We start from the raw sequence: 26,990 nt of genomic DNA on the forward strand, positions 1-26,990 counted from the left end.
AAACCATCTGAATACAAATGCTCATTACCCTCAGCATACGGAGATCTCCATGACTCACATCCAAGGACAGAGTGTAAAACATGCTGCCGTTTTACAGCTCTTCCCAACAGCCTCTCCCACAGCTTGCTGCGCTGTCTTAATAAGTCCTCGGGATTATGGTGCATGGTGCACTGAATTGCTGAATTATAACCCCCAGGGCTCGGCAATGCAGTCCTGCTTTGTCTCTGCTTCTCAGGGAAAAGAGGGACCCTTTCAGAAGAAGCCAGCTGTGAGGCTGTCAGCACCCTCACCACCATGGCCTGAGCCTCGGAGATTGCGCAGGTGGGACGCAGACTTCACACTCCGCTTGGGCTGAGCTGCAAGATTTCTGATGCCCGATTTCCCCGGTGTGGCTCCAGGGACTGGGAGCTTGTCTGACGAATCCCTATGTCTCTTGCCTGTTGCTGAACAGCAAGGCGCAAGTCCTTTGTGAGGGCAAACTGAATCAGGTGACAGAGCTGTGACAATTACCACCAGCTAAGAGTTGGTCTCTGCTTTGCAGTGTCGTAGGGACATATACCTGGAAAGCATCTGGGGGCAGAAGGACTCTGTTGGGGGATTTTGCCACTTATTGCTTGCCCACAGAGGACCTCGGCTAGGTGTGCAGTGGAAGTCAACCAGATGTCTTGGAGTTGGAGGGATTTGGCTAAACACAGGTCACGTCCCACTGGATGTCTTCATTTGCAGGCAGTGAAATGGTGTCCCCTTACACATCTGGAGCTCAAAGTAGAACAGAGTAAAGGCAAAGCAAGAGAGCCCGTCCAGCCCTCATCCCCACTTGGGCTGCAGCTTGTGCTTTATATCATCGACTCAGACAAGGACTGGGATTTGGTAAAGTCAAGTGACAAGAAAGTTATAAATATGCATCAGAGTCTCAGGCTAGAGATCAAGGGCAATTTTATGAGAAAATCATTTTAGAATCAAAAAAAGTGGTGGTGAGGCTGTATAAGAAAGTGTATAAAGCTTCATAACGGCAAGCAAACGACCCTGTCCTTCCTCCTGGATAGGAGGAATGGAGAACATTGTGACTGCGACCTGACACGGGAACTTTGGAGACTTAAAGCCCCCTTTGTCTTATAAGCTTTTTGGGACAGAGGCTGCCTTTAGCATGCAACTGTTCACCCGGTAAAACTCTCAGAGGAACCTACTGCAGTTACTGACAAACTAGAGCAGTAACACAGGTTTGGATGTAGCTGCATGTATCCATCAGGCAACCACAGTCCCACGCTGTGCGGGGAAACCAAGTATTCATCAATAAGTGATCGCTCCAGGGATCCCTAGTGCTAGTATTGAGGAAATATTAACACACTGAAACCTGACCAACCTAGGTACTTCAAAATAGGGGTTTCTTAATCAGGTTCTGAAAAACTTCAAAGTGAAATGCACAGAAGGAGTCTTTGTGGGATAATTTCCTTGAACAGACTTTTGGTTGGTCAGCAGACTGAATGGTGAGTTATTTCCCCTTGGCCTAGGAAACAAAGAATCAGCACAAAAGGTATAAACTGATAGTAATGCTTAGACCTCACCTCCTAACAGAAGAACAGAGAAAAGCTGTTCCACTTGCCAGAAATATTCCACTTGGTGACACCACTTACCAGGAAACGCACCAGATCCACAAAACTAAGCTAATGTTGCAAAGTGTAAGAGCTGCCCAGACCACTGCAACGCACAGGAAGGAACGCAGAGCAACGAGTGATGCTGCGCTCATTTCCATGGTGCTGGGACTGCTAACTTTTCCAGCTCAGCATTATGAACCATGATGAGTCAGTGTCAGCTTTATCTTTGCAAGTAGTTGTCCCATTTCTGTATACTTGAAAAACAACTAGTTTGAAGGAATGCATGGGTTTTCCTAATGAGGAAAATAAGGCACAAGGCAGAGCCCTGCTCAGCCAGGAACTCTCCACACACTGTGTTTGTTCACTACAACCACGTGTTAGCATCAAGGTGTAGCACTCAGCTGGCTCAGTGAATTATTGACAGATTTGGGTCTTGGATTCCTTAGAAAATCCTCCCCAAGCCTCCCAGTACTCCAGCAGCACCTGGGCCAGGTGAGACCATGTGTGCACACAGCAGCAGTGCAAGGAGGGTCGAGGCAGCTGTTGTTATCCCTGAATTGTTGATAACTGAATTGTTATCCCTTACTATCCATGTGAGCAATCAACTCTCAAGCGTATGTGGCTATTATATGGGCCTACACGTTAAAACAAATAATGCCTGTCTCACTTCTGCAACATCCTTTCATCCAGATACTCTACAAATGGTGCATCTGATCTTCCTCCCATTGCAAGGAGAGCCATTAACTTCAGCAGGTGCAGGAACAAAGACCATTAAAGCTTACTGCATACTAGTACAATTATCTCCATTAGTGGGGAGGTAAACTGAGACACAGAAGGACACATATTTTCCTCCAAGGTCATACAGTAAATCTACTGCAGAGCTGAAACAGAAATCAGTGCTTCTCATTTCCAGCCCAGGCTTTGACCATAATTACAAGTGAGAGATGAAATTTGGCTCCCATTCTAGAGGTTGGGGAAGTTCAGGACCCTGAATCTATTCTTGGCTTTTGCTTCCTGCTTCAATGTGTGACTTTGGATAGGTCAAATTTTGATGCCTGTTCATTTGGAGTGACTGGCCATGCTTAGGTTCCCTGTATACGCAAGATGTATCCATTAATAACATGTTATGCAGTTTGTATGCAAATACAAGCATTTTGTGCATAGGGGGTCTCATTTTGATACTGTCATCTTCTGGTGACAACCAGTTCTTTGCTGCTTCCCACCAGCGAGCAGTAACAGCAACATCCCTCACTTAGCAGATATCCTGATGACAGAGATGAGTTCAGGCAAACCAAGGAAACCTCAAGAACACAAACCCCTTTATCCTCTCACTATGCACTGGGGAACATGCACACTAATGCAAGGAACAACCTTCCCATCCCTGCCCAGCTGACCTGCCTCAAACCATCTCCATCCCTGTGAGAGCCAGCGTACCTCAAAGGGTCCTCCTTGGCCAGGGACCATTCTGCTGTTACCAAGAACTGCTTAACTAAAAATGCCACTCTTGGAAAACACCAACTCATTCAAACTAAACTGTTTCAAATGGAGCTTAGTTTAAACAAAAAAACCCAAACAAACAAAATCTTCCCCTGAAAACCCCAAACAAACAAAAAAACCCACAAAAAACGACAAAACCAAGAAAAAATAGGGAGAGGTGCTGACGCTCAAGCTCCTCCTGCAGCACTGCCTGTTCAGAGTCCTGCTCTGCCCAGCTTGGAGCAGCGCTCAGATGCATCACCCACAGAGCCTCTCCTTGGGGTTTTACACAAGAGAGTTTGAAAAGTTTCAGATACGGACAACACGCACCAAATCCTGACCTCGTTTTTTCTTTTTTTTTTTTTTTTTTGCAAGACAGACCTCGTGTTTTCTGGCCAGACGGTAGGTCAGCTCAGCCGCTCTGTGTCAGGCAGCACAGCGAGCATCAGACGCCCAGCAGCGCCGGGGGGGAACAGGTTTAACCGCATGCACCTTTCTGCGAGACTTGCTCCAAATGCTCATTAGGTCACATACATGTCCTTGGGAGATAATAGTCAATATTAACTCCTGTTTCACAGGAAGCTAGCCTCATCCTCACAGCAAGGATAAGGCAAAGTTTGAAGACATGGCTCCTCTTGCCCCCCAGTTCTGGGGACACTGATTTTTTCCCAGCTGCCTCCTGTATTTTCACAGCAAACTCCAGTTAAAATGAATAGACTTTGCAGTGGAAATCTTGCCCCTGACTAATCAATCATAATTTTGCCTCTGAACTCCCCTAGAGCTGGGACTTCATTGATAGTACTTAGTATAATGTCCCCATTAAACCTGCCCAAAGCCACACAGTGAATGGATAAATAAGGGCCACTATTATTATCTGTTTGGGTATTCTGCATAATACAGACCAAGAGATAGTCCTGAATCAATTTCTATGAAAGCTGGAGCAGAAAAGCATTCAATCTTGATTTTAACATTTCTAGTGATAGAGAATTCACCATAATCCTCAGTATCAGATACTGTTCCCATGGCTAATTACCTTCACAGTTAAACTTCAATTTATTTCTGGTCAGAATGTGCCCACCCTTCAATTTCCAGCCACTGGATCTTGTTGTACATTAAAGAGCTGTTCTCCACCTAGATACCAGACAGATCAAATCACTCTTTGATAAACTGAATTAATCACATTCCTTGAGTCTCTCATTATAAGTCACATTTTCCAGTCATTCTCATCCTATTCTCTGACTTTTCTCCAATATTCTCCCCACCCCCCAATATCTTTTTTTCATTACAGGTACCAGAAACTTCCTTGGGTATTTTACAAGAGATCACACTAGTGCTAATTTCAGAGAAACCTTACTACTTCTCCAGATTTCTGTGGCTGCCCTCCCAGACAGCATTTGCCTGTAGTCAGTTACCAGCAAGGAGCTCCCCAGGCTGAATCTTCCCTGACTGCTTCCCCAGCAGTCGCACCCCTATTGCACCCGTAAGTGCAGACACGACAGATGGGAACAGGGAGTGCTCAGATTAAATCCCGAGAGCTCTGGCTCAGCCAACTCGTCAGTGGCCCTGCACCTTTTCAGACTTGCTGCTTCTCAGAAATAGCCCACCCCCTTAATTCACCGTACCCAAATACCTGCTTTTACAAGTAACACCTTACATACCATTTGCTTGTGCAAATTCACCAAACAACTTGATGGCTCTTGAATGATCTGTCCTCATCTTCTTTACCCTTCTTTCCAGTCACTGATCACTGAGCAGCAAACAGCCACGAGCTGACCTCAGACACACCCCACTAAAAAGCCCCAAGAGCTGAACCCAATGCCCTAAATTGCAGTTTGTTACTCCAGCAGCCACATCATGGTCCCACTTGGAATTCTGAAGAATGGACTCATAATTTCATAGATTAAGTTATTACTTTTCAAGACTGCCATAATAATGATACTTAACATACCTGGAGCAATTTACATTTTCAAAGCGCTGCAAAAATGTTAATTAACAGCATACTTACACCAGCTTCGGGAACCAGTCACCTCAAAACTGCTGCTCTGCTGCTTCATTCACATCCACACTCATTCCAAAAATATATCAGAAATCATTTAACTCCCATGTTCCTGGTAATCTTTTATTCTACCAATTAGTTGAGCTTAATTTAAGGTTCAGTAACAAAGTGGAACTAAGAATATTAATACAAGCCTTAATAAATTCATGTAATTCCTACTGTCTATTAGAAGACCACAGAAAAACTTGTATTACAAAAGTCTCAGCCTTCACTGAATGTGTTGCACAGTTCTGCGTTTCCCATGTAATTCATAAATGCAGACAAGCCTGACTTGTAACTGGATCCCAGCATTTCCAAAATGCACAATATTTCCACCTTGCACAATTCAGCTATAACAACCTTTGAAACTCACTGTAATGGTGCCTTATATTGGAAGAGACTGTCACAAATCCACAAAGGATCATCTATTTATAAGAACAAAACATCCACAGGTACTGGCTGACACATTTTATGAAGAATATAACACTCCTGCTTTAGGGAATAAGCCAAATGTTGGAGGTTGGAAAGATGGTTTTCCTACATAAGCATTGATCTGCTGCTGCTGCTTTGTGAGAGGTCCCTGTGAAGCACTGGCCCTTAGACACTGTCAGAGAAATAACTGACAAAACCCACCATAAATCTTCGCTAGTGTGAGAGTTTCCATTAGTTGGCACTTGCCAGACTCATAGCTGGATCTGAACTTCATAAACCCTTCAAAGTATTTGGATCCAAATGTTTCTACATTCCTCAGCCTCTCTGGAGGTTGGCAGAGCTAAACAGGCACTTTAAGAAGTGCTGGCACAAGAGTTGAAAATGAAATCACCAAAAAATGTCCCCTGCCATAGATCTGGATACACAACATCCAGAAGAAAGGTTGGCAGCAACTCTTGAAGCCTAATTTCATCCATCACCGAGAGCAATACACAACAGAAAGCAGCTTATACAGTGCCCTGCTGAGCATCATCTGTTTAGTGTGTATATTCTTTTTTTTAAATGTGTGAAAAATGAAAAACTATTTAAGTCCAAATGCTGAATTTGCAGACTCCAGCCTTATGCCAGACAAGATGTTGATCTCTAAGCTTGTCAACCTGTAAGACTTTTACATTTAAAGAAAATGGCTTGCTTGCATTACAGTGTTTGAGTGAGATGAAGTCCATCTGGAACAGGTACAGAGCAGGATCAGCAGGATCGGCCGACGAACGGAGCTGTGCGCGACAAAGACTAAAGCAGCTTGGCCCATTTAAACCTAGCAAAACCAAATGCAAGAGGGAATATGATCATCCCTGAGGTATTTATAGGACAGCATTGGAGCCCAGTGCAGATAAATATGGCCAAGAATACACATAACCTAGAAATTGGAAAGGTTTGATCAGCACAAGGAGGCTCTGAAACAGTTTCCCAGCAGAAATATGGCTTTTAAGAGGGCATTTGAAGTTCATGAATGTGGTGTACAACGTGGTTTTCAGCAACGGGAGGAAGCCAGGCCAGCTGGCCTGGGAGGTCTCTGCCACTCCTTGTCTGCTATAATGGCAGGTTGCCAAGGCGGAGGAGGATTTTAATCAGTCCCCTCTCTCCAAATATGCTTCAGTTTCCCACCTATGGGCCAGCCGCTGTCTAAACATTTTCTTTCTGTTTTGAAACACAAATACCTTGAGGGAAAATTCACATTGATGTTTCTCTCGAGATAATAACAGCTCTTAGGTTTTCTTACAGATTTACTCTTGCTAAATGCTCACTCAGCTCAGTGAAGATTTGACAGGAAAAAGAACAAACTAGGAACTCGGGAATTTGATTAATGGAGGGCTAGAGCCAAAACCTGCCGGCTTCAAGTAAAAGCCAGCACTGGGGCTTGCATGCATGCATGTAGGAGTAAACTTTACTTATGTAAAAGCTCAGCTGTCCTCAATCCTGTGCAGGAAAAAAAAAATGCTGCTGCATCAGTTAGCAGTATTTGTAGGCTCTGAGCAAAATACAGGCAGCCAGCAGCAAGGCAGCCATGGCGAAGGAAGTCATCTGCAGCCAGAAGACCTGCACCAGCCTTTTGCTGCATGAATGAAGCAAAGACCCAGCACTGACACTGTCCTTGCCCATGGAGCACTTCACCTCTGACTCAGGTCAGATGCTAAAGCACCACTTCAGTCTAGCAAGAACTCCCCAGGAGAGAGGGTAACAGCTGCATGGTATGTGACAGACGTCTGGGCATACAGGCGGTCATATTTTCTCCTTAAGTGCTTACGAGATGAGGGATCTTCCGCTTGGAGACACACTTTCACACTACATTTATTCTCTGTGCTTGCTCAGGAAACAATTCCAAACACCTGGATCTCAAAATCCCAAATATCCATTGCAATGGATATTGCGGCACAACAGGCTGCACTTGTGCAGAATATTTAAACCAGCTGACAGCTCCATCCTTCTTCTTTAAGAGAAGTCAGACTGGGACAAAACAAGGTTAACTGGGGACAGAGTGAACTAAGAGAGAAGTTTATTTGACCACTGACATAGCCTGTGGGACTTGTGCTGAGAAACTAAAGTATTGCCTATTAAGTCCAGAGATAAATTTCTCAGAAAAATATCAGGGCAACATTATCTGACTACTTTCTTTATGACTAGCAACTTCCTGGTGCTCCTTCCCACTGTAGAGTCTGCCCCACTTGCCTAGACAAGTTACAGTATAGACACAAAACTAACTTTTCTCTGTCACATTTACGATGACCTAAAGAAAGCATGCTTGACCCCAGGCAGTCTAACTTTTAAGTAAGTTAGTCTCATACCACGTATCACAGCTATGATTTATTTATAAAGCGTACTTCATCTGACATGTTTCCAAAATACGTTCCACTTAGCTCTGAAATGTCCGTTTATTGGAAATCAATACATATAATAATTGCCCTGTACATACCTATGGAAGTCCTATTACTACACTCATTGAGAGATTTGCGGTTTTATGTTAACACCTGCACCATGGTCTAAGGAGGGAAAGAGAAGCAACCACAGGCATGACAGGCCTGTTGGGTAAGTACTACCAGCACCTGGTTTCTCCCACTTGAGGGACCTGATGGTTTTCCTCAGTAGGAGACCTGGGACGAGCTCACGACACGGATGGCTGGGAGTGATGGGCTGGGCCATGCACTGAAACACTGTAGATGCTCTACTGGATCAGACCAGTGCTCAACTGGGCCAACAGTCTAAAAATTACATAAATAATATTACTTTTACAAAACAAGTTTTTATACTGTTGGCTTCACTGACCCTTTGCTTTTCCCCATTCTCCTGTGTAGATACTGTAGCTCTGGATACTCCAGGAACAAGTAGGTCCGAGAAGATGGATGCAATGAGAAAAAAAAATCTGGTTTTACATCACCCTTGGGTAAATCCTCCATTAACCCAGTGAGATGATTGCCTAGGACATGCACCATGATGACTCAAGGGCAGTATCTGACTCTGACAAGCCTCTGTGGGCATGCTAAGCATGCCTGTCTGCCTCTCCCCCTTCCTCACCCTCAGCCTCACCAGCAGTGCTGGTGCTTGCTGCTCCCTGCCCTTCCTGACAGAAAAGGATTGCCCCAGGAGCAGTCCCCAACAGCTAACTGCACAGCCTCTGCTGATTACAGGGGTTTGTGAAACAGCTTGAGAAACTCTAAAATGCTTTTGTGGATTTCATGGTCTTGTAAAAGGGGTAACACAGAGGCTATGCAATAATTACAAGATGCCTTCTAGCATCCTGCTGGAGAGCTAGAGCCACCAGAGTTTCAGGAAAGTTTTCCATCCATTTCGCCTTTTACCTCTTGCAACACAAATGTCTCATTGGCTGCATCAGGAATGGACTCTTGCTTCTCCTCCTCCCAGCCAACTTTCCAAACTGCCCTAGCCTCCAGCAGCCACCCCGAACTAAAGGCGCCAGGCTCCAGGGTGAAAGCTGTGCTCACTAGCACTTAAAACGTAAAATTGCTCAGCACTTGCTGACATTCACCAACTGCAGTCAGTACAGAAGCAATGGCAAGCATATTCAGAAACCCCTGGCAGATATTTGCAAGAACAAAGGCAAAAGCTTCCACATACTCCATTACCATCAAGATCTGAGCAGGTGGTCCTGAGCTCAGAGGAAAACCCCTGAAACTAAGGACGTGTGCCCCCTGCTCTGCCAACATGGTCTAGATGTGTCAGATGTGACATTTGGGAGGATTGTCAGGGCTCAAAACTACCATCAGATTATAATGAGTGCGTCACCACAAACCTGCACCAAACTTGTACCAGTAGCACCAGTGGAAAGATGCTTTTGCCAAGATCAAACATACATTCAGAGGTGGTGTGGGGAAGGGAGCAGGGTCTCTGAAGGTTGGTGTCTACTTCCAGCAAATCTATGGCATGGCTGAGAGCCCTGGGAAAAGAATCACTCAACTCCCTTGTTTTCAAAAAGTTGGGGATAAACATCATGGCAATGAGGCCTGCCAAGACCACAGAAAGAACACAGCTGAAGTCGGGGAAAAGCAGTTCATATCAAGCTCCTTTTTTACCATGTCATTAGGAGGCTGGCTCTGCAACACACAGAGCATCTAGCAATCAGTATGAGATGGGACGACAGGCAGGAGAGCAGCAGCTGGTATCAGACAGGTTTAAGCACTCGGAGATCTTTCAGTGCAGAGCCAGTCACACCTACAGCAAAGGATATTCAGCCAACCTCAGCTGCTGTCACACCTCCTCCTAGATGGGCTCATGGTGCTGGCCTGATGGAGAAGAAAGCAGGAGGCACAAGGCCCTGTCATCTTCAACTGTCCACACGGCACATCAGGAACAAGTCATTCATATGGTTTGGAGCCCTTCTGGCTCTTGCCACAGGCTGAGCTTTCTCCAGAGTCACCCAAAATCAGGAACCAGTACTGAGCAAACTGGTCAGAAACTGTCCATCCCAGCTGAGTTACAGTTTCACCCATCAAGGACAGGACCAAGGAACCCAAACATCACCAAAGCCACTCTCAATCACCAAGGCTAAGGGCAGCAAATAACTATTATATTTAACATATCACAATGCCTTGGCTTGGCCTCACATGGGGTCAGCCAGAGACTTTTATCCTATAGTTGTCCCTGTCCTTCTCAAGAAACAAATTCTTTGAAATTATTAATTGTCCTCAGCGGTAATTAATTATCCCCAAGTAGTGAACTGAAATGACAGACTGATATTTCTACTTGAATCCTCGGGGGAAAATTGGGTTGCCTTGCTATGCTCTCTAAAGCTGACATAAAGTTAAAAATAGGAAGTTTAATATGCAGTCTGTAGGACTTTTTCTGCCTGTAAGGCAATCCCCAAGGGATGTCTCAGTTCAACTGCAAGCTCACAAAGTCCTGCTGTCCTAGAGAAGGCAGTGACATTTATTTCCTTCTTATGCAGCCCAGGCTAAGTGAAACACTAGCAAGAACCAAAGAACTTTGTCAATTAATACAACTAAAGGGAAGTTACAGCAAAAGCTTTTAAACACGTAAGTCGCCAGTAAAGCCTGCTTAGAGCTACGCGCTAAGAAACCAGAGGAAACATGAGGAAAACCAGAGATTTTAGTTTACAGTGACTGTTTGGGAGCAGATGTCATACCTACAGATGAGAGGCAACTGGGTGGGCAAGTACAAACACATATTCATGTTTCTGCTATTAATTTGCCTTGGTAGGTTGGAAGCTGTAACTTGGGGAACAAATCAGTTTTGTCTTAAAGGTGATTTTCCAGATCAGGTTTCTAGTCTTGAGATAGGTCCATATTTGCTACCTTTCCCACACAGATCAAAAATCAAGGCTATTGAATAAATATTTTGGTTAATTCATATCAGTTCTTCATTCAAAGTAAAAGTTGTTACAAGCTCATTTTATCAGCGTTTCTGTAAAAGAAATTCTGAAATCCCCTATTTTCCTCTGTTTTGTTAATGAAGCAGTATCTTGGAGTAAAAATGGGGAAATTCCCAAAGGATTAGTCTAATTTCTCTCCCTGCTGAACTGACAGTGCATTTTCTTAGCACAACCCTAATGAGAAAACAACTACTGATAGTCAACCAAGCCCTCACTCAGCATTAAACCCCAGTGTGCTCCAAAAGCCAGGCTGATTGTCAGGTGTTCTTTAAAGTACTGAGAGTTTGTTTAGGGAAGATCTATTTTCAGAAAAGAGGAAAAAAGTCTCCTTCTAGATCATCTTAAGTAACAGCCTCTGTCTCCTTGGTGTTTGTGCAGCCATGCTAGAGAAACCCTACCACTGCCACGGGCAGGCTCCCCAGGCTGCAGATCAAGACCCCAGCACCTCCAACAGAGGCCAGTTAGGTCTGGCAGGGTTTGTCACCTCTGTCATGAGCCAAAACAAGCCCAGGAAGATCTGGCCTGTCTGCCAGACCTCCTGCAGCACTGTGCTGGTTTAATAAGCCCTCCCAGAACACGGAGCAACAAGAAACATGGTGCAAAGACACCCGACTGAGGTTTGGAAACAGAAATCCCTCTACCAGCCAGGTATATATAATTTTTTTTCCCCCTATTATTCACAGTATCCTAAATTCCCTTTACTCTCAACCACAGCACAGCAGTTCTTCAGGGTAATGATACAAATTGTTTCTGTAACTGTGTAAATTTATACCTGTAGCCATTTCAGGTAAAAATGCACCCGACTCCTTTAAGCAAAAGGCATACACATACTTCTCCCACCCAACTTTCCACAGCCCACTTCTAGCCATGGCAAGGGGGTTGCTGCAAGCTGTTTAACACATCTTGTCTGTGGCACCTGCAACAGCCCTGATTTGTCAGAGTGAAGAAATATTGCCACGCTTTTTCCTCCTGCCACAGGGCTTGGATATGCTTGCTTGAGAAAAGTGGCTGGCTCTCAGCACTGTCATGCGTGCCCCTGCACAGTCTGGTTAAAAGCTTGCAGCACAGCAAGCACAGACCCTGAGCAGGCTGGGTTTAAGCCGCAGCACGCAGTTTGCAATGTTTATTTCCCTGGGAGGATGGGACCCCAGCCCAGCCACAGCACCCTGTGTGAGAGCATCCAACAACATGCTGTCCCATATGCCATTTCCCATGGGCGTGCTGGAGCTGCTCCAACGCCACGGCAGAGCTGCCTGCCCGTGTCCAGCCGGACACATGCCTCAGTAATGCTGCAAGCACAGACACACGATTATGCAATGACAAAACCGACAGCGATGGAGCTGCTGCGCAGCACGGACCCCCACGGTACATGCAGGACAGCCCCCTCCCTTTCCCCTCACCCTGCTCAGCTTCCAGCCCCACAGCTCTAGCGCCCAGATGTGCTTCCCCAGATGCGCTAGCCAGGAAGCCTACAAGGCCAGCGTGGCTGCAGCCTCTCCCAGCAGAAGGTGACCCCTCCTGCACACTTGAATCAGCGCTCCTCTCTACCTTGTGCTGCCCCATCCTCTGCATTAACCCCTTTCTGGAAACACGAGGTTACGGATTTTACCTGTGCTTTCAGGTTGTTTTTTTTTTTTTTGTCCCCTAAAATGGATGCAGTGCTAGGAGGCACAAGCCTTCTGGTGAAGTTTACAGGCTGCCTACTACATAAATTAATTGTCTGTGCATCCCCCAACCTTGTTTAATTTCAAAATAGCACTACGTTTGCTAGCAAACTTTGTTGGCTTTCTTTAAGCTGATTAGTGAGTTGATGTGTAACAAAACTTTTGTGCCCACAGGCGAGAAATAAGTCTTTTACTAATCAAAAAGCATACAACCCCTCAAGCTTCTACTACATGTGCCTTTCCAGGGGCATCATGCTGCTACTACCAAAACCCTTGCAAGTGACAAATAAGTTTTTTGTTTCAGTTACGCCTTAAGGCAGAAGACATAAGAGCAAAGGAGAGGAAAAAGAGCAACAGAGAGGAAAAAGAGCAATCTTGCAAAAGAAAGTGTCATTTGTTATGCTTAAATAGCTCTGCTTGTGGTACAAACACCAGGCTACTGCAAAAGCCATGTCTTAGTGCAAATGGGACCTTGCTCTTCCACCCAAATGATCTAAGCTACACAGCACACATGCAAATAAATATGCAGGGACACCTTTTGGTAGGTGGTATCCTGTAGCAGAGGCAGAGAGGAGATCTGTATTGCAGCTATAGACACTCAGCACCTTGACCATGTTCAGCCTGGAAACCTCAAAGAAATACACAAATTCCAGCCCAGGTTTCAAACCCACTGAGCCCCCAGAGCCCCAAAGTCCCTGCATCTGGTGCTGGAGGTGCCTTGCATTCCCAGCCTTTTGCAGGGAGATCTGCAACAAACCTCTTACACAGCTCAAATCAGTGGCTAGTTCTGAAAACCTGGCTGCAAGATGCTCACTACAGGTCACTACCCACATGACTGCTGGAGCTCAGCAGAATTAAATCCTTGAACCAGCCAGAAGCTGCTGTTGTCCCTCATAAGCACAGCGGCAGCACTGCATCATTTACTACGTATCCCCTGCAGCCGCTGCCAAATATGGCACTTTGGGGGCATTTATTTTAAGTGTCATTGTTTTCTGTGCATTAACATATGCTCCAGTCAAACCCTTTATTCATCATTACCAGGTACGATGAGCCTTGTTACAGCCCAAATTAGAGTCTTGAAAGCACTGCCTTAATTTATAACCAGCAGAAGGAAAACAGATTTTAATAAATTTAAGGAACTTAAAAACAGTCAAAATCCCTTTTCTGATAAGCCTAGCTGACATGGCTTTTAGCTCTCTAAGAAACACTGACTCCCCTAGGGGAATGAGCCAAGCAGCTGAGATGGGACATGGACAGCCCCCTACTGCTGCTCCCCCAGGAGGGGACATGAGGTCCCCTTGGATTCACCGGTCATCCTCACCATTCCTCAGGTCTGCAAGGGAAAACTTTATCAAGCCAGCTTTTCTTGGTGGGAGATGAGCTTGCTGATGTTTGTATGGTAGTAAATCCTCAGAGGTGATACAACTTTAAATTTTTAAATCGCTATGACTAGCTTGAAGCATCAAAACTTCCAGATGACCAAGGTTATTTTATCAGCTGAACTAAAATTACTAGAGGAAACTGAGGCACAGGACATCCACCCTTTCCCAGAGCTGCCTTTTTTAACACTTAAGTTCAACAACGTGAGGTCTTTTTGCAGAAATCGGATTTTCAGGATCCAAGTGCCTTGCCTCAGATCAGCTGGCAAAGTTCACTGAGGGCCCTGGGAACCAGCACCCCAAGTGACAGGACCAAGTTCAGTGCACAATTACATTTGCATGCACACAGAAAGCCCCATGAACCACCACAGTTAATGTCAACCTAAAAAAAAAAAAAAGGAAATCTAGTTAATAGCATGTTAAGAAGTTAAATTCCATTGTTAATGAAAATGTTTCCAGCAGAGCAATTATGCAGCACCCTTAAAGGAAGTTGCCAGGAGATAGGGCATCAGCAGGAGCAGAGCTGGCAATATGATCTTTACATATAGACTGGCTGAATCAGTGCTATTCTGCCCCTACCATAACCTCCCCAGGTAGAAAATATGATTGCAAACATTACTTACATAGCTAATTACTGGTCTACAGCAGCAGGCTACTAAAAGGCAATGGGGGGGGGGGAACGGACATTTGATGCTTACAGAATTAAAATTCTCCACTCTGGGGGGACATGGGATAAACAAACCAACTCTACACAGAAGTCCAAGCACTGAGAAAGAAGAATTCCATGGTGGAGGCTGAAAAACAATCTTGGGTTAATTAACATCCATAAGTCAAAGCCTGCCTGACAGTGACCAAGGAAAGATGTAGTAGCCTCCCCAAGGTAAGGCAGAGCCCTGCACAGCAGCTCTTATCCCTGGCTCTCTGCTACCTGTGGGCTCACACGGTTTGCTAGAGAGCAACTAGAAGAGCATAGACATTGAATTCCTGAACAATTCTTTACTCAATATTCCTCGTTCAGGGACAAAAGGGAGACTGGACATATCTAGTTGGACATTTAGACACTACTTCATGTATTCATTTCACAATGAAATGTTTTCAGAATTATCGCCTTACTTCAGCAGGAATGAACACTTCCCACTGGTGACACCATATGTGTTGCCCCTTCTCTACAATCTTGCTTGGGTGCCCAGGCAAAACCAAAGTCTCCATCATTAGTGCTAAAAGCACAAGTTCCCACTGTCGGACTAGAAGAAAGCACCTCACTTTTTCACATGGGACAATGACATGCAGAGAAATAACTGGCATTAAGTAGTTGTACCAAAACCACTCTTAGTAAGACAGATGTAGTGAAAGCTGGCCTTGCAGTTGTTTGATTTTCACATTAATGAACAACTTAAAGTTCATTTCTATCATCTTTATCATTCATAGTGGCAGGCAGCTGAGGAAGCACTTGAGTTTTCCATGCATCAGCTTATAGGCATGTATGCAGTTTTTATGGCTAAGCGTTATGTCTCCTACTGTTACTTGTGATCCAGACCAGCTTCATGTTTTTCTCCCTCAATGGGAAGAGTCTAGCTTTAAAGAGTTTTTGTCAAGCAGGTTGCGAACAAAATTGAAATAACCACAGTAAATTAATTGGCAGGGACAGAGAAGCTCCCTGGGGTGCTACAAAATGATGAAAAGACTACAAAACTTCCTAGAGGACAAGAAAGATGTACATACACATACATGACCAGGTGTTCATCGGCCCTGTATCCTATAAAGGTGGCTGTGAAAGCTGCAGTCCTGCAGGTTTTCAGACTGACCTTAGCGCAAGTGCAAAATAAAAGATGAGATGTGCATGGAGAAACCTGCCAGTCAGAAGGAGAACCACCCCCACCCTGCTTTGGGCCATGACTCCCATTGCGCAGCAGCCCTTGCAGTCACCTGGCACTCGCTTTGCTGAAGTGCAAACGTTGGTCTCTGACCCGACAATGTTTCCCTGCAGCGGCAACAGCAGCAGGAAGGCAGGACCGGGGGGGTTCAGGTCTCTGTTCTTTCAAGATGACCCCCTGAAACGCTGAGCTCATGATGTTATTAGCATCAGCAAGCAAGGAAGCCAGCCAAGAGTAAAACGTGTTTTATCTTTCCATCAGTAATTGAAGTGGGCCAGCATTCAACAGCACATTGTGCCAATATTTCTTCGAACACCAAATGGGTATGCATCTTTTAAACTTGGGCTGCAGAGTAAACAGGCTGAACACTGCAGCTTCTAAAGTTCAACTTTAAGTGCTGCTCAAGATAATAACCAGTTATTGGCTCTACATCACATGCACAGACAAAAAGTTTTCCCATTCTGGACCAATTTGCACCATGGAGATGACCAGAACAGGCTACTCAAGTCAAATTCAAACAGACTGAGGGAAAGCCTGAACCTGCCCAAGTCTGTCTGTGATGGTTTAACCCAGATGAACAGTGAATGCATCAAGACAGTCCTAGCCACATGCAGTGTGCTTTTGTATCTCTGGATTGCAAACAAGTTAACTGCTGCAGAAAGATAAACTGCTCTTCAGATCAAGACATCCAAAAAGGAAACAAGCAGTCTTCATATAAATAGGTGACATTAGGACTTTTGGTTTAACTTCTAACCTACAAACTGGCACAGGGTGCAGAAAGGACTCCTGTAGATATGTGAGTGCACCAGTGAGACCATCACCATCTTTCACAAATAGGTTGATCAGGACAGTACTTCTGCTGAGCAATTCAGTGCAGATCCCAACCTCACCCATGCTCCTTGCCCATATCTGCTCCCTGGGCAGCTGTGCAAGTGAGGAGGGGACATCCTCAGGGTCTGCAACTAGTTTATCTCCCATACTTGTAAGGTCTTCAGCTGATTGGCAGCCTGTAAACACAGCTGTCCAACAACAGGCATTAATTCTACTGGCAATGGACTTCTCACAAAAGCCCTTAACATGTTTGCTGGCCTGGAGCAAAGCAGATCCTGAGCAGCACTCCAGCACCTGAAGCGGGAGATATTCCCACCACAGCCATCAAGGACACAGATGTCCTCTGCCTGGCAGCTTGCATTAGCCTAAGCAGAGGGGCAGCATTTTGCATGGACATCAAAGGAGAAACAGGAGAGCCCTTAGCAGGTTACATACTCTAAGAAATCTGTCGAGGCAGCCCCCAGGCACTGCAGGCTTCAGCCACGATGAGCCTTAAACACACATCAGAAGTGCTCGTGTTAGGGGCTACAGTCCACGCATCACACACTAAACAATGGCTATAGCATTTGTCTTAACAGAACTGTCATCTCATGTTGTAAGAGCAAAAGAGCCAGGTAATACAAGGTTTTTTTGAGTGCCTGCAGTCTGCAATAAAGGTCCGTGTTTATCAACCCAAGATCCTGAACAAAATTATTAAACATAGCATAATTGCCCTGTCCATTCCTGAAGAAAAACAAAGCAACTTTCATTTATGCAAAAACAACTGAAAGCTGTTCATTTGGGACTGTTATTTTGTTTAGGAGGTTGGTTTTAGCTTTTTTTGGACTTCTCCGCTCCAGTACATTTTTCTTTAATTAGTTTAGCTCAACCAGCAAAGAGCAGTAGTTGACCAACAAGGGTCTGCACATAAAAGCATGTGAAATTGTTGGCTGGCTAATACAGTCTAAATAGACACTGCAATCTGCCTGTCAGACTTATTAGAGGGTAGTATTGTGTTCTGTATATTACATTACTATTATTGTATTTTCCAGGAGAATGAATTATCCACTGGTAATGATTTCATATGGGTAAATGAGGCTGCTAGGTTTGCTTCATTAGCATCTTTTCTGCAGCATTTAAATTAGAGATTCTCCTGGACCATACAAAGAAGCAAGTGTTTACTCAAGTGTTTTACCAGCCTGCCAACACAAGCACCTCTGCATCCCGCAGTTCCTGCCCCTGCTGGGGCTTGCAGAAGCTACAGAAACAGGGGGGTCTAATACAGACCTGAGAACTGAGCAGCTCCTGACAGAGATGGGATTTGATCCCCACCTGTAGTGTTATCTCCTGATTGCATGTGATAAGGGACCTCTGACCAGGACAGTGATGTTTTTCACATGGTCATCTCTTCAATAAGAGAGACACCCTTTGAAGTAGATCAAAACAAACACCAAGTATTTTTTGGGTGCAGGTAGCTGTGCTAACTGCCCTGTGAGCACTTCTGGGACTTCCCACCCGAGTCGTGTGCCCAAGCTCACTCCTGCGCTCAGAGACCCAGGCAAGGGGCAGGCAGCGTTCCTGCTGCCCGTGCCCAGGGCCCATTTCAGATGAGCAAGAGGGACAGTGCAAGACTATGGGGAATCCTCCCAGGCCCTGAGGAGCATAGTGCTGTGATGCTCAGGGCTGACATTGCCTTTCTATCCTCCTGGACCAGCAGCCTTCCACAACTGATGTACAGTCCCTGTGCCAGCACCTATGCCTCCCTCCAGCATCAAAGCTTGGTCATTTCCACAGCCCCAAAACCCTGGACAGCCAACAGCATGAAGCAAGGTGCAGGCAGGACAGGGCTGCGTGCTCTGCACTGGGATCACCTTCACTGAAATAGCGCAGGCAAACTCAGAGCAAATAGAGGAGCAAAGAAAAATGGTTGTAGCTCCTCAACGGATTCGCTGGCAGTGGCTGAGGAGAGGGGGCATCCTTCTGTGAACAGAAGGATGGCTTTGTCCCCATCTCCAGGACTTCCTCCATGTTGAGCCATTCACACTTGTATGAAGAATAAGCAACACTGAAGTCAATGACAGGACTAGGTAGAGAAGGGTCATATGTTGTGACAGGATATGACATGATGCAAAACCACATCTACGTGAGATCCAACAGGCTGCTGGTCGCAAGAGGAACATGGGCATATGGCAAAATCCAGCTCCTGGAATGACTGATCAGACAAAATTAATTTTAAAGGATATTTTAAATTCACTGCTTTAACTGCCTTCTGCTCTATTAGTGAGGTGGTTAGTTGGATATATCACTAGATTAGAAAATGGAAATCCTTTCACATGCAGAGCATGTAAAATAGTGCTACTTGTGACTGAGTAAGCCCCTTCTATGATGTATTTTTAAAAGGTAATATGTGTTAGGGTAAGTAGCTGGTGTATTCCCAAAGAAAGTTTATTTCACCAGCACTCACCACGTCATCAGCTAATTATAGCAGCACTGCAGCTATCTGTGGTGTAGTGGTAATTGTATCTGGTGTGCGCAAAGGAGCCATAGCCGTACTGCTTTTCACTACCACTTCACAGGAAAGCTCCTCAAAGAGCACTGCAGTTACTTGCACCTACACCTTCACGACTCCACAATTTATCAGTCATTTCACAGTCATGGAAATCCAGGGAGATATGAAGCAAGGCAGGCATGAAAGACTCAGAAGAACTCCCCTTATTCAGAGAAGGGTTTCACTCCTGCTTGGATAGAGCACAAAGTCACCTAACTCTCAAACTCCAGTAGCCTTGAACAGAGAGCTGGGCTGCAAATTGCACAGGCAAATCAGTTGGTCTTTAATTCTAAGAAATGCCTCAAGTAGCCAGAAGACCCCTATATTTAAAGGTTTGAGCTTCAGAAACAACTTTGGGGGCAGGGCAGGGAGGCTCTGTACAGCAGGTCCCCGTATGTCTAATGAGGCAATAATTAAACATCTAATTTCCCAATCATGCTTTTGATCTGGTGAGCAGTGCTCTGGGTTAAAAGCACCCTCAAACCTCCAGATGCAAAATAAAAACAGCTTAGCATGGGGAACAGCTCTTCAATTTGTCAGCAGTGAGGACAGGTGTCCCTTCTCTATCACCCTTCTAGCTCAAGGATCTGCCTTCTCCAACAGATTTAGATCTTCTTCAAGAACACTTGGCTTCAGCTCCAAACTGAATCCCAAGTTTTCAGAAAACTACAGCACTGATTAGACGTATGAGATGATTAAGAGCCTTTCCAAGTCCAAAATTCAGGTAGTTATGCTGTAACAGGCTGTTCCACTACAAAACCCTACAGGCAAAGCCAGATTCAGGTCTAGTTTCCAAGAACAGCATGTACTCTGGAAACATGCTGCACACTGCAAGGTCTGTCTGCAACAGCACCTTCAAGAAGTCACGCCTACAGTCACACTCAATCAGCTGTTATGGGTCTGACAGACTTGACCTTTATAGCTCTTACATAGCCTCAATAACTGCAATATCTCTGGACTTAAATCTCTAAAGATTACCTATGCAGTACCCAAAGCATAGCTCGGCCACAGCATACCCGCACCTGCAATGGTGACTCTTATTCATACAAACTGGACCATCTTCTAGTCAGTGTTCCTGAATCAAGCAGATACAAGAGTATTTACCAAACTTAGCCCAGGAGGGGACAAATTGAGAGCTTGATGACAACAAAGCACACACCTCTGAGGATAAAGCAGGCTTGGCGTCACCAGTATTGTCACAGCATGCTGTATCACACAGCCACAGCAAGGACACGCGCTTGCGCAGCACTGAAAGCCCGACTGTCATGTATCAGAGCAAGACAAGCTAGCTTCAAAGCACCAAGCTAGGGATCCATAGCAGGTTAGCAAGGACTGAGTAAAATTCAGCAAAACCAGCCCGAAAGACCTGCATAGCCCTAACCGGACCTCTGCACTGCTTGGGCTGCTGCTGCCGCCGGAGGCACCTCTGATAAAATAAAGTGGGGCCTGACATCACGATGATGCGGTGTAAACATACCCTACAGACCTCAGCTACGCCAGATAACGGAAAACCCTCCTTTGGCAGCAAACAGCCCTGAAAAAGTAATTAATTTTCCCCGAGTTATTAGAAACGTGAGTAATCGTGTGTACAGTTATAACAGTGCTGTAGACACTGCACTCCGACTAAGGGAAAGGCAAAGCAGAAGAGGGATTTGTTTGCAGTCGGTAATTATTCTCTGCCCTGACTCTGCTCAAGCAGCTACAATTATTAATCTGTAAATTTCAACATCAAAAGCAGAGATAACTAAATAGAGACAAGGTCAGATGGAAAAAATAATCTGATTTTTTATATTACATTAATTTTTTCCAGCTGAGATATCTTTCTTTTTGAGCTGATACTAAGAGCATACATATTTTAAATAAGTCCCACTGGTCACATACGCAATCAGCAGAGTGCAGCATAGCAAAAAATAATTAAAGTAATTGTTTTTAAGGACAAATTATATTCACTTCCCATTTTGCTAGGATAACAATTTGCACAGCTGAAAAGAAATCAGACATGAAACTCCGCACTGAATTTATTTCCCTACTGTGAATAATTCTTTGGATTCTCCTCTGTGAAGAGTGAAGCTCCAGTTTATAAGGAGGGGAGCCCTGGATATCATCACCTGTGCATGGATCAAAGTAGCACAGGGGAAGAAAGCCCTATTGATGCTAAGTCTGCCCATAGGGAAAAAGCTGAAAAACAGACACGGACTCCAGGACCTACGTTCACCTACCGCAATGAGGGCAGGAGAATATTCTTAGCCTTGAGACAAAAATAAATCAATGTAATTACTCCAAACAACAAGAAAAAGTCTATTACAAAATGGAAGAGAGATTTGCCCCTTTGTCAATTAAAGGAAAATGGTTTAATTTCTCCTACAGTCTAGTTCAAGTGAAAAGTGAAAAAAGGAAAGAAAGGAGAATGTAGGTGAAAAAATTTCATCTTTTCCTCCCAAATCCTAAAACTAGAAACTGTTTCAAAACATTAAAATATTTTCATGGAGCACAGTGCCTGGAACCATTTCACATTAGCACATCTTTTCCATAGTACAGCCAGGTTGCTTCTCACCTCCTTAATAGCTAAGCTGTAAAACCTTTTCTATCCACTAAATAAGCAAGTTTGTGCTGTTACAGAAATATCACACTATAAGGACAAATCTGTCTTGTGATTAACTCCGTAGCAGCAGAATCCCACCAGGGATGAATTAACCAACGTCATTTTTCCACTGTTTCCGAAATGAGGACTCAGGTATTTTCAAAATCCTTTTTCCATTCATCTCTGCTCACAGCATGTGTAGCTTGCAAAAAAGTTCCCTTTATCATCTTCTGTAATTAATTTTCAATGAGCTGGACAGCAGAAAACAACACACCCACGAGGAACTCGTGCTCAGTCCACAGTGAACTGCAGCATCATGTATCTGAGAAGCGGCCTCAGCATATCCAGCATGTTGCTGGACTGATTCATTGTCCTGTCATTGAACATAACTGGATGTTTATTAACAGTAAGAACTAATACATTTTATCTTTTATGCCAAGAACGGTCTTTCTGAACAAAAGAGGAGAGGCACTAAGAAGGAACTGAGATATTGGTATACTTAAAATAAAAATACAGAGCTGGCATCAAGGTATTTGATTTAATGATTACCACATGAGGAACATGAAGTTTAACAGAAAGTTTGAACTGTCACAAACAGCTCCAGATTTCTCCATTCTCAACATAAAGATGGGCTGCATAGACCAGTGTCCCGTCTCCTGCAGGGTATTAGCAGAGCACCAGGGAAAGGTATCTAGGTACACACCATAAATATCAGCTACTTGCCCATAATATTCTTATATTCACTGATCACTTTCCACTTTTCAGCATTTCCTGAACTGATAATTTCTATTTAAAAACACTCAGGGAATTCAGGAATCCACGGTGTTCATTAGCCCCATCCACACCTCCCGGGACAAGTGCCACTGCCCCGGGACAGATGCGGCCAACACCACATTGCCTCCCTCTGTGGAGGAGCTCAGGTGTGCACCCAAATTTCCTTCCTGAGCCACTTCCCAGAACAATCTCAGACCAGGATCTCAGCTCCAACATCACCCTGTAGTATCAATGATTTAGAAGCACAGCAGGGACAGGGGACACAGGCCATAAGTTTCCTGGCCGTAGTCAGCACAGGTCTGTAGCAAGAGCCCTGGTGATGCTCAGAGACACCTGCTCTGCTCAGGGGGTTACAAACCTGCGTCACCCCCAAAGTCAACTGCTCTGCTGACAGGACATGTCCTTGGAACTGATACCTGCTCCAGTGACAGAGTCTTTTGGACCTCACTGTTGGGCAGCTTTGTGACACCAAGCACGCAGCAGCTGTGAGCCCAAACCCCGGGAACAACCATTCCTGCTCCCTGCTGAAGGCAGGCAGCAGCCCCACGCCAGCTGGGGCTGACTGGCCCCGGGCATGTCCTGTACACAACACTCAGCCTCCACCCTGCTCACAGGGGCAGCTCTCCACTCCAGGAGGAAACATCCTAAAAATCTGATCTCAAACATAGCATTAAGCATGGCAAAAATACAGCTCTTGAAGGCAATCTTGAGTCAAGATCATTTACCATAAGTCATTTCTGAGATGATTCAAATAACATCTACCCTGCAATGAATTCACACCCCACTGCTAACAGGGTGTCGGAGACTGACTTGCTCATGGGCACAGTGTGCTTTCTCCAAAGCAGCTGTAGTCATCTCTCAGAAATCATCATACACCAGAGGCAGCATCTTCAATAACAAATGAGACCTCCAAGGAATCTTTAAAGTCTTGGGTTTGCTACATTAAGTTTAAAGCTTGCAGCTATGTCTTTGGTAGAAGAAAAGATTCCAATGGCATACTACTGTGCATGCTACTATTCAGGGAAAGAAAAGATCCTGCCACACTGCTCTAATAAAGACTCAGTACCTCCAGTCCATGGCTAGGAGACAGAACAGTTGTAGCTACCCTCTCCATTACTGCCTTGGAGGTTTAGAGCACATTCAGATAAAGCACACTGACAGCACAGAAAAAACAGTAAAAAGCAAAAGGAGAGAAAAATGCTGTTTGTGACTCCCATCTGCACTAGGCTACAATTTAAAGCATCAGTTTTAACCACTCATAATCTAAGACTGTGTTTTCCAGAGGACATCTTCGCTTTTGCAGGTACAGCACGTGCTTGGTGACACCTGCAGTTACTCTCAAGGGTTCCGATTTGCGAGTGCACCTTGCTAGCAGCGTTGACAAGGGCCATATTTCATTCCATATATATACACTGATTAAAAGCTACAACAGAGTGCAGGTTGAAAGCATACATACCAATAATGCAGAACTAACCACCCCAGAGAGACCTGCCAGTTGTCACATGCAAGCACTCAAATTTCCAAGGCTGGGGCATTCAGACTTACAGCTAACCTTCTACAACACCAAGCAGGTTAAAGCAGATAAACATAATTACTGAGCTCATCTCAATTCTGCCCAATTCAGGTGGGAGGGTCAAAACAATAGGGAAAAATCCCATGCGACTTCCACTTGTTTCGTCTGGCAACACCACTGTTCCACATTAACAGTCTTTGCACAGTTGTTATCTGGTGTAACAACACACATCTTCATTCCCACCACGTCACAGCACAGGGAGAGAATTAAAGATGTCACATTCGCCAACTCCCCATATTGAAATCACATGGCTGCTGTATAAACTTTCAATTATGAAGGGGAGAGGCCGAGGGTGGAGGAGATAATCCTTAAAAGAACAACTTCAAATGCAGAGTAAGGATGAAATTTCAGAAAGGCTAACTTAGAAGCTGTGTGATGTATCTGTTGTTTTGATATCAAGGTCATTCATAACACTCAGACACTGTTTTCTCAAAGGAAGCCTTTAAAAAATATTTTCTTTATTTGTTTCTACAAATCAGCTGATTCTTGTTATAAAAATCCCACTAATTGAGTGCCACACAAACCATCAAAGAATTCCTTCTCTTCTCAAAGAATAAGTCTGAGAAAAATAAGGCACAACAAGGCAGAAAGATAATCAAGGAACCCTGCTTACACCGAGCTGAGGAAACCCTGAGCTCAAGCCCAATATGAGACAACTTGAATCAGTTCAGCTTTCAGTGAAAGAAGGCTGAGCTTGCCTGAATTTTGCTTTGCATTTCATCCTCTCCCCCCGAAGGCTGACCACTGGGCAGATGCTATGGATTAGCTGATTTTTGCACCATGTACCACACTAACTTAACAGGTGAGCTCAAGCTACACATTTTGGGAAGAATACACTATGCTCTCCTTGTGAAAGTGTTAAAAATTCTGGTTTTAGCTATTAACTATGAATGGTGCTTTCATAATGCATGCATTTGGGAGGGATTTTCATCCCCACAAGCCCTCTACACTGACAGCTTTTAAACCTTGGATGGGAAGTGTTCTTCAGGGAGGCAAGAGAACAACAGGATGGCCTGCTGTCCTCCCAGACCCAAGACAAGATGCAAATTTCAGGGCTTCTGAAGTTGGCTGGCACATATCCCGAAGGACGAATAGCAGTGCTTCACCGCATACAGCCGCATCTGAGCAACTCACTGGAAGAGAACTCCTCACTCTTCTTCAAAAGTATCTTTCTCAGCTCGCAAGTGCTCAGCCAGGGAACCCTGTGGGGCACACAGGACATTGACTTTGTGCAGTAATGCTCCATCAAGTTTCAGAAGTGGGATGTATGTCTTAGCAAAAGAAAAATCGTTTCTTCTGGGTTTGGCCAGACAAGCGAGAAACCAACAGCAAAACATTGGTACCCGAGGAAAAAAACTGAAGGAAATAAACCTCAGGATTTGTTTCTTCTCTGCATGTCTCCTATTAGGTTAATTTGCTTTATCTGTCTACACAGCAGAAGTAGGACTACAACACAGAGGAGCCAGGATTGCTCATTTCTGAGAACTCCACTACTCAGCACTGCATCCTGGCAGACAGTCACACAACAGGAATATGGAGAAATCAGTGGTTTTAACTTATTTGAGAATGGTAAGTAGAGAAGAAATGGAGAAGCCCTCAGTATTTCCTGTCCTGGAGTCAATGATAGCTCAGAAAAAGATAAAGTTGAGATTTTACTCTTGTTCTTTAACCATCATTGAGAATGGATAAGAATAAAAACTGTGATATTGCAGTGGATTTCAGCATGGAAAAACTGGAGGCCCCACATGGCTGTTACGGAAACACCCTCCAAACATTAACACCACCATCCAGATGTCAACATGCTAACTCAAAAGTGCTGTGTCCAACACTATGCCGCTTAGAAGCACAGGATTAAACACGTATCACCCTGGAGAAAGGGAAAGGTGATGACAAGGAGCCAAAAGCTAGGAACTGTAAGTTTATAAATAAAAGCACAGGGGTGAATCTAGCTAGTAAAATTAAGAACCATATAGATGGGTTTTGAGGCAATTAGAGAATAGTCCAATGCTATTTCAATCATTTCCACATGGTAGGGGTGAAAAAAGTTAGAAGCAATTTTTAACACTTTTCATTGCATAGGGACAGTAGTTAGGGCAGTAGTGTAGGGACAGTAGTGTAGGGACAGTATATGCATATGTTATATCATCAGTTCTGCGCTCCTTATTCTACTACCGACTAAGCAGAACCTTAAACTGCAGCTAATTAAGCAGAACCTAAATTCAGCAGGTTTGGATGACTTGCACCACAGTTTTAAAAGAACATCCTGAAACTCTGTGTATTATTGATACCAGTTTTAAACACATCTTGGACACATGGAAGTCGCAATGGCTGGAACAAAACCTGCTGATGTGCTAAGTATTTTAAAAGGTAAATAGAAAATCCTAACAATGGTCTCCAGTAAACTAAGAGAGTGATAAAATTAATCTGTATAAACTGGAAATTCTCCAGAACAGGGAGTATCTAGTATTACTGACTTTAAAAAAAAAAAAGTATAAAATAAAAATTGAACTTCTACTTAACATGATTTTACTCTTTTGTCATTAAAATGACAGAGTTGATTTTCCATACAGAATTTAGCTTCAAACTACATGATGATTTGATTAAGATGAGGAAATAATATGACATGTATTAATGGAAGAAAATCATCTCATGCATTGGTGACTAAGTTGTCACAGGTATACATGTATGTTCCTACTGAGGACTTGGCAGAGGCTGGTCCTTGGCCCTATGGTGTAAACACATATGTTAATGAGTGGAAGAGAGCCTAAAATCATTACTTATCAAGCCTGAAGATGACAAAGTGTGGGACTGCTAAATCACTGAGAAGAGACCAACAGATCTGCATAGC

The sequence above is a fragment of the Mycteria americana genome, chromosome 7 (assembly GCF_035582795.1).
Source record: "Mycteria americana isolate JAX WOST 10 ecotype Jacksonville Zoo and Gardens chromosome 7, USCA_MyAme_1.0, whole genome shotgun sequence".
In the NCBI taxonomy this organism is placed as follows: Eukaryota; Metazoa; Chordata; class Aves; order Ciconiiformes; family Ciconiidae; genus Mycteria; species Mycteria americana.